General features: G+C 39.9%; 1 long non-coding RNA gene across 1 annotated transcript; it reads right to left on the bottom strand.

Annotated features, from left to right (window-relative positions):
- Positions 1 to 2473: 2473 nt before the first annotated feature.
- Positions 2474 to 5544, bottom strand: LOC142492004 (uncharacterized). Its single transcript, XR_012800654.1, has 3 exons — positions 5471 to 5544; positions 4361 to 4494; positions 2474 to 3212 (listed from the first exon to the last, which is right to left on the bottom strand). It is a non-coding gene; the product is annotated as an uncharacterized LOC142492004 (long non-coding RNA).
- Between the last annotated feature and the right edge of the window lie 2957 nt (positions 5545 to 8501).

Genomic DNA, 8501 nt, shown 5'->3' with positions numbered 1-8501 from the left:
CAATGCAGAGGGATACCGGCACCCCATTAAGGGGCCTGTATCTTGGGAAGCAGGGGGTCCCTGTACCTCAAACCAACGTGTTTCAGCTCCGGATACCCCCTGCACATCTACACTATTAAAGAAATGTATATCAATAAATATTTTAATAAACATCAATACACGCCCCCACTCCGCCCAAACCCATACAGTACAGTAATAGGCAAAAAAAACTATTATCCAGATATGGATAATAGATTATTTGCCCATTATTAGTCACTGCATTAGCATACAAAAATAAAGTAAATAAATACAGTTATACTTACCACAACAGCAGGTCCCTCTGTCCTCCGTAGCAAGAAAGCATATACAGTATACAGTACATAATAAAGAAATTCTAATGGCCCCTAACCCCTTAATCACCTTAGCGGTTATTAATCGCTATAGTCATTAGAGGGTAAACCCACCCTGACCCGATAAAAACCCAGGAGGCCTAAGCACCCACCCCTAACTGACTATACCCACCCTATACCCATTGAGTAGTATAGTGGTACATCATACCCATATAATAATAATATGGGCATGATAAGCCTCTATAGCACTCAATGGGCACCCTATTTACAAGAAAAACAATCTAAGTGCAGACAATAAAATTCAAGTGATATATATTCTGCGTTCTTTCTTGGCTCATATGTGATGTCTACTTACAAGATGTAAGTCAAAATCAAGCGGTTTTGACACTCAATGGTCTCTGCTGTACAGATATTCCCACCAGGTGATAGGGTCTCCAGCTCTCAGCTCCGCAGCAAAGTGTATGTAAAAGAAATATAAACCATAGTGCAGACCAGTATAATGTAAAAAAACTCGACTTTATGGGGTTTAAAAAATGAACACTTACAATAAAAACAAGTATTTCAGGCATGTACCACAATCATTGTGATCAAAGAGAGAAGGATTTTTGGTTTAAACTTCAGGCTCACCCACCTCCTCCGGTGTGACTTGGTGTGGACCACCACTCTCAGGGACTTTGTACCTCCAGCGGTGGGCGCGTTGATCCAGGTATCTCTCCCCTCGTGGGTTCCCTCTTTTGTGGGTCGATCACCTTTCCATAACAGCTGCCCGCAGGCACTGTGGAGTTCTCCACTGGGATACAGCCTCTCGGGTGGATGTTTCAGCTTCACTCGCACACCGATGCGTCACTTCCGCTCCGTCCCGATACGTCACTTCCGGTCGCGGTTCTGTGAATATCTGTCAGTAAATTTCTCCTCTCTTCTTTCTCCTCTCTGGGCGGCTACCACTCTACGCGTTTCGCCAAAAAGGGTGTGTGGATTCCTCAGGAGTGAAAAAAATCCTCTGACTCATGACAGGATTAACCTGTTATTTTCTGGAACCGCAATATGAGGTGATAAAACGGATGATACTCATTGCTTTTTTTATGGGTAATCTGATCGTCAGGAGGGTGATTCTATGGAGTCTAAATTTTGTCCAAAATTTTTTTTTGGATTAACAAGAGTTGGGAACAGTATGATATAATAGGGATTAACTGTAGTAATATAGGGTTGAATCAGAATATTTTCATGCTCTATATGATTACATTGGCATATTTCTATCCAGCAGGGAAGGGGTTAAATTGTGTCTTATCATTGTTTTCATAATAGGGGAGATGTTACTTATTCTCACAAGTGGGCTTCAACCATCAGATAACTCCAACTCACTAGAGAGGAGTAGGGCAAATTTTACACCCATAAATACAGATAAAAGAGCCCAAAGAGACAAAGAGAGACAACGAAAATCACAGAGGTCTCCTGACCATAGCCATGACAGGAGGGATAAAAGCAGGGAGCGGAGCCAGTCACGAAATAGGGAGAAGAATGGTCCAGATTCTTTTTTAGAGGTAGGGACGTCTTCGAATTCAGAGGACAAACCATATCGACAACAGAGAGCACAAGACAAGGATTCCAAAGGGAAACTAAAAAGAAGTCGACAGTCAGAGGAAAGAGGGGGGGGGGAGACAAAGAGCACGAAAGAGAAGTGCCAGATAGAACAAAAGAGTAACATATTCAATTTATGTAAAGTGACACTGACAGACACACAGAAAAGCGTCATCTCAAAGGGGTTATCATTTGCTCCAGTGAAGAATCATATCAGTTTTGATCTCTTCATGGATTCAAATAGATTCCTCCGGAAGTTAACCCTCAAAAGGTTCTTCATGGCCAGAGATCAAGCCCCTAGAATAGAACCACACATTCCTCCAATAGTAGTACAAGAGGTTAGAATGATTCATACGGGTTTAAAACCCAAGTCCTCCTTCTATCCTCATTTCGCCAAGGGGAATCATCTGGAAACTTTTTTTCCAGATGATCAACACTGATTTTGAAAACCTGGCAGCACATAAACAGAAACTAAGAGAAAATCTCACTAAACAAGAAAAAACAGCCTTGAAAGAAATCATAGACAATGAGGAATTAGTGATAAAACAGGCTGATAAGGGGGGAGGAACTGTCCTGATGGACAGGGATAAATACAACCAGGAATCTTTAAGACTACTGGGGGATGAAGAAACATACACTAAATTGAAAAAGAATCCAATAAATGAATTCACAGAGGAGTTGAGGTGTCTGTTGGAGAAGGGAAGGAACATGGAAGTGCTGGATGAGGGGGAATATAAGTTTCTGTACAGTGACAAATCAAAAGTACCGGTATTTTACCAACTGCCAAAAATTCACAAGAGTGAGGTCAATCCCCCAGGCAGACCTATAGTCTCGGGAATTGACTCACTAACAGCCAATTTGTCACTGTACATAGACATATTCCTTCAGAAATATGTTAAACAACAAAAGGCCTACTTAAAGGATACCACAGATTTATTGAACACTCTGAGTAAGGTGAGATGGGAAAAACAATTCATAATGGCGACATGCGATGTTGTGTCGCTATACACATCAATTGATCATACAAAAGGATGCAGAGCCATAAAAAGTTTTTTATTGAAGGATGCAGACCTTGCAGATGTACAAGCTAATTTTATTATAGATGCAATTATGTTTATTCTACAGCACAACTTTTTCTGGTACGAGGGAAGTCATTACTTGCAGAAACGAGGAACGGCGATGGGGAGGTTCGCCCCGAGCTACGCCAACCTCTTCATGGCGTCATGGGAGGAAGATAACATCTGGCCGAATGGAGAGCTTGGGGAGGGCCTGGTCCTCTGGCGTCGTTTCATCGACGATGTGTATCTAATTTGGGGAGACGGAGAAAGTAAGTTGAAAGATTTTTTGAGAGATATAGAAAACGAAGAGCTTAACCTAAAATTTACAAGTGAGTACAGTGACAGAAAAGTCAATTATTTAGACTTTGAAATATACATAGAAAATGACCAAATTAAGACAAAAACATTTTTCAAGGAAACAGATAAGAATAATTATATTCTGCGAACCAGTTGTCATCTTCCAAGGTGGATGGACGGAGTTCCATCAAGTCAGTTCACCAGAATTAAAAGGAACTGCAGTGAGAGAGAAATGTTTCTGCAACAATCGACAAAATTGAAGGAAAGATTTATAGAGAAGAAATATAAAGAGGAAAAGCTAGATGAGGCCTTGCTAAAAATAGACAAACTAGAGAGGGAAAATCTCCTGAAACCTAAAGTCAAAGATAAGACAAAAAAGAACAAATCAGACTTTGCGTTCCTCACAAATTACAATGGGGAAGCAAAGGAAATTAGGAAGATTATACATAAACACTGGGCCATACTTAAGAACGACCCAGTTTTGGGAAGTGAGCTACCAGAATATCCAAACATCATTTTCAGGAAGGCTCGTAACCTAAAAAACACCCTAGCCCCAAGTGTCCTCAAACAAAAAGCAAAGCCTCAGAACTGGCTACAATCAAATAATGGTTTTCATGGCTGCAAGACATGCAGGGCATGTCAATTTAAATCCAGCAGTAAAACAGAATTTACATCTATCAACACAGGTGAAAGGTTCAATGTAGAATCTAGTCTAACCTGCAGGTCAGACCATGTGGTGTACCTCCTGGAATGTCCATGCAAATTGCAATATGTGGGGAAGACTGAGAGACCAATAAGAACTAGAATTATTGAACATCTAAGCAGTATTAAAAGATCTCTATTAACACACAGTCTTTCCAAACATTTCATGGAAAAGCACCAGGGGGACACCACTGGTCTGACTTACATGCCCATTGAACATGTTGCGGGCCACTGGCGGGGGGGAGATCGCAATCTGGAACTCGTGAGAAGGGAAACCTTCTGGATTCATAGGTTGCGGACTCTCTCCCCCAGGGGCCTTAATATGGAAATTGAGATAGCACCTTTCTTGTAAACCATGTAGATACATAAGATTTTGTATTGTTGGATCGAACTAACCAGTTCCTCTGTTTTCTCCATCTGCTGTTCTCTCTACTGCTCTTTTCTCCTCCACAGCACGCATGAGTTATCTGTTTTCTCCATCTGCTGTTCTCTCTTCTGCTCTTTTCTCCTCCACAGCACGCATGAGTTATCTGTTTTTTAGGTATAAGAAGTGGTATTATGTCACTGTAGGTCACTGAAGCTCAGTATCCCCAGGTTATGCACTTAACCAAGGATTTTATTGCATTTGTAAAAAATTGTAATGAATATGTATAAATATCTGGTTGTGCTATGCTGAAAAATAGAAATATGTCAATGTATATTACTTAGAGTATTACACCCAGGTTTTGCACTGAACTCAGGACTTTATTGCATTTGTATAAAAGTTATAATGAATATAAACATTCAGTTGTGCTATGCTGCAGAATATTATGTTTTGTATTTCCCATCAGATAAGGTACTTCCATGCCCAACAAAGGTCAGAGTAAAAATAAGATTATAGATTATGAAACCAGCCCCTCTTGAATATATATGTGTATCCCTACAAATATATTAAGTTGTATACATGATGGAGCTCTCTCATGTATTAATATATTTTTTTTTTATTAACATTTTTCCATACATTGAAGAACATGAGGTAAAATTTGTTTATTAATAATCTAAGCCCACTTGTGAGAATAAGTAACATCTCCCCTATTATGAAAACAATGATAAGACACAATTTAACCCCTTCCCTGCTGGATAGAAATATGCCAATGTAATCATATAGAGCATGAAAATATTCTGATTCAACCCTATATTACTACAGTTAATCCCTATTATATCATACTGTTCCCAACTCTTGTTAATCAAAAAAAAAAATTTTGGACAAAATTTAGACTCCATAGAATCACCCTCCTGACGATCAGATTACCCATAAAAAAAGCAATGAGTATCATCCGTTTTATCACCTCATATTGCGGTTCCAGAAAGTAACAGGTTAATCCTGTCATGAGTCAGAGGATTTTTTTCCTATTTGAAAGCGCTCCTTCATGCATACAAAGGCACAGATGGTAATTAGTGCAGACCAGTTTTTTATGCACAAGTGTTCCAGATCAAATTCCAATTAAGGAAGGTATATAAAGTCACCTTAGAGTAGGGGGCGGTACATTCCTGAGGATGCCACACACCCTTTTTGGCGAAACGCGTAGAGTGGTAGCCGCCTAGAGAGGAGAAAGAAGAGAGGAGAAATTTACTGACAGATACTCACAGAACCGCGACCGGAAGTGACGTATCGGGACGGAGCGGAAGTGACGCATCAGTGTGCGAGTGAAGCTGAAACATCCACCCGAGAGGCTGTATCCCAGTGGAGAACTCCACAGTGCCTGCGGGCAGCTGTTATGGGAAGGTGATCGACCCACAAAAGAGGGAACCCACGAGGGGAGAGATACCTGGATCAACGCGCCCACCGCTGGAGGTACAAAGTCCCATGAGAGTGGTGGTCCACACCAAGTCACACCGGAGGAGGCGGGTGAGCCTGAAGTTTAAACCAAAAATCCTTCTCTCTTTGATCACAATGATTGTGGTACATGCCTGAAATACTTGTTATTATTGTAAGTGTTCATTTTTTAAACCCCATAAAGTCGAGTGTTTTACATTATACTGGTCTGCACTATGGTTTATATTTCTTTTACATACACTTTGCTGCGGAGCTGAGAGCTGGAGACCCTATCACCTGGTGGGAATATCTGTACAGCAGAGACCATTGAGTGTCAAAACCGCTTGATTTTGACTTACATCTTGTAAGTAGACATCACATATGAGACAAGAAAGAACGCAGAATATATATCACTTGAATTTTATTGTCTGCACTTAGATTGTTTTTCTTGTTTTTTGTTCTTTTCCCTTCATGCTCCCCCTGGATTACAACTGGTGAGTGATGATTTGTGGGACTAGCGAAACCAGTCCCCACCAGCTGGGTTTGAGCAGGGGGTTTGAACCTTTCAATAATATTATCACGTTATTTGAACACAATATCACTGTTGAACAATTAATTGATTTGGTTAAAATATTCACTTTATATTATTAGTGTACACTAATAGAGTTAGCGCCGTTTTCTTTCACCTTCACGTAGCACCCTATTTACAACACATTAATACACAAGACACACAATAATAAAACCTAACTAAACTCCAAAAAAACACACTTCACTAAATCAAAACAGTAGCCAGCTAATCCAATGAATACAAGCAGTAACAACATCAACAATTAATTAATTAAACCATTACCCAATCAAACCAATTAATTCTTAAACCTACTCAAAATGAATAGTAACACTAACCAATCCAAACAATGAATTACTCCAACATTAATGAATTGAAACAGTAAAATAGAAAGAAAGAAATTCTAACAATCTCTGAAGTAACCATAAAAGACATTAGCTAACATAATATAACATTAAGTACAAGCGAACACCAATCGCAAACCTTTTATTACATTAAGCATGAACAAACAAACAATCACATCCACATAATAAACTGCAATGAAAAAAAGCAACAGCAATAACAAGCGAGAAATGCACTCCAAATATTGGCATAATAATGTATTAATCTGTACGCTGAAGAGGTACAGATTAATATATTATCAGTCAATGTGCCTTCCCTCAAAAATTCAAAAAACACATGCAATGAAGAAACCTGTAAAAAAAAAGACATTTACAAACATTGAATATATTACTTACCATTAGAAGCGGTGGCCCTCCGACTCCCGGGGTAACAGGAAGCTCATGTACCTTGAAGCCCTCCAACAGCATCCGATGCCATCCGCCATGAGGATCCGGATCAGGTACCCCAATCTTCTTTTTTCTTTCTTTAATCACCTTCTTCTATCTTCATCTGTAACCATTTCTTGATCTTCTTTATCTTCTTTCTTCATCTGTCAATCCAAAATACCGAATGTTAGATCCCAACCGATGTTGTCTCGTCGGCTTCATGGGCTCAAATGAGGCGTCACGGCCTTAAATAGGGCTTGTGACATCACATTTAGCCTCCAAATGATTAACAGCCACCTGATTGGCTGTTAAAACCATGTTCCAACTTTATTTATTTTTTTGGGACATGACGTCACTTAAAGGGAATGATGCCAGCCAATCATAATGGCTGTGCTTCATTTGCCTTTAAGATGACGTCACGAAGCCGGCGTCACATGGTATTTCAGCCAATCAGATCGTGGGAACCAATTCCACATTCTGATTGGCTGAAATACCTTGGGACACAGCGGTAATCTTGGATTTTGTGACGTCATCTTAAAGGAAAATTAAGCACAGACATACTGATTGGCTGGCATCATTCCCTTTAACATGACATCACAAAATCCAAGATGGCCGCTGTGTCACAAGGTAGTTCAGCCAATCAGAGTGTGGAATTGGTTCCCACGATCTGATTGGCTGAAATACCATGTGACACCGGCTTCGTGACGTCATCTTAAAGGCGAATGAAGCACAGCCATTCTGATTGGCTGGCATCATTCCCTTTAAGTGACATCATGTCCCAAAAAATAAAATAAAGTCGGAACATGGTTTTAACAGCCAATCAGGTGGCTGTTAACCATTATGAGGGTAAATGTGACGTCACAGGCCCTATTTAAGGCCGTGATGCCTCATTTGAGCCCATGAAGCCGACGAGACAACATCGGTTGGGATTTAACATGGGGTATTTTGGATTGACAGATGAAGAAAGAAGATAAAGAAGATCAAGAAATGGTTACAGATGAAGCTAGAAAAAGGTGATTAAAGAAAGAAAAAAGAAGATTGGGGAACCTGATCCGAATCCTCATGGCGGATGGCATTGGATGCTGTTGGAGGGCTTCAAGGTACGTGAGCTTCCTGTTAGCTCGGGAGTCGGAGGGCCACCGCTTCTAATGGTAAGTAATATATTCAATGTTTGTAAATGTCTCTTTTTATAGGTTTATTCTTTGGATGTGATTTTTGTTTTTTTGGGGAAGGCACATTGACTGATAATATATTAATCTGTACCTCTTTAGGGTACAGATTAATACATTATTATGCCAATATTTGGGGGGCATTTCTCGCTTGTTATTGCTGTTGCTTTTTTCATTGCAGTTTATTATGTGGATGTGATTGTTTGTTTGTTCATGCTTAATGTAATAAAAGGTTTGCGAT

The sequence above is a fragment of the Ascaphus truei genome, chromosome 4, assembly GCF_040206685.1.
Source record: "Ascaphus truei isolate aAscTru1 chromosome 4, aAscTru1.hap1, whole genome shotgun sequence".
NCBI classification, from domain to species: Eukaryota; Metazoa; Chordata; class Amphibia; order Anura; family Ascaphidae; genus Ascaphus; species Ascaphus truei.
The sequence above is the reverse complement of the archived record's forward strand: the minus strand, read 5'-3'. Positions and strand labels throughout refer to the sequence as shown.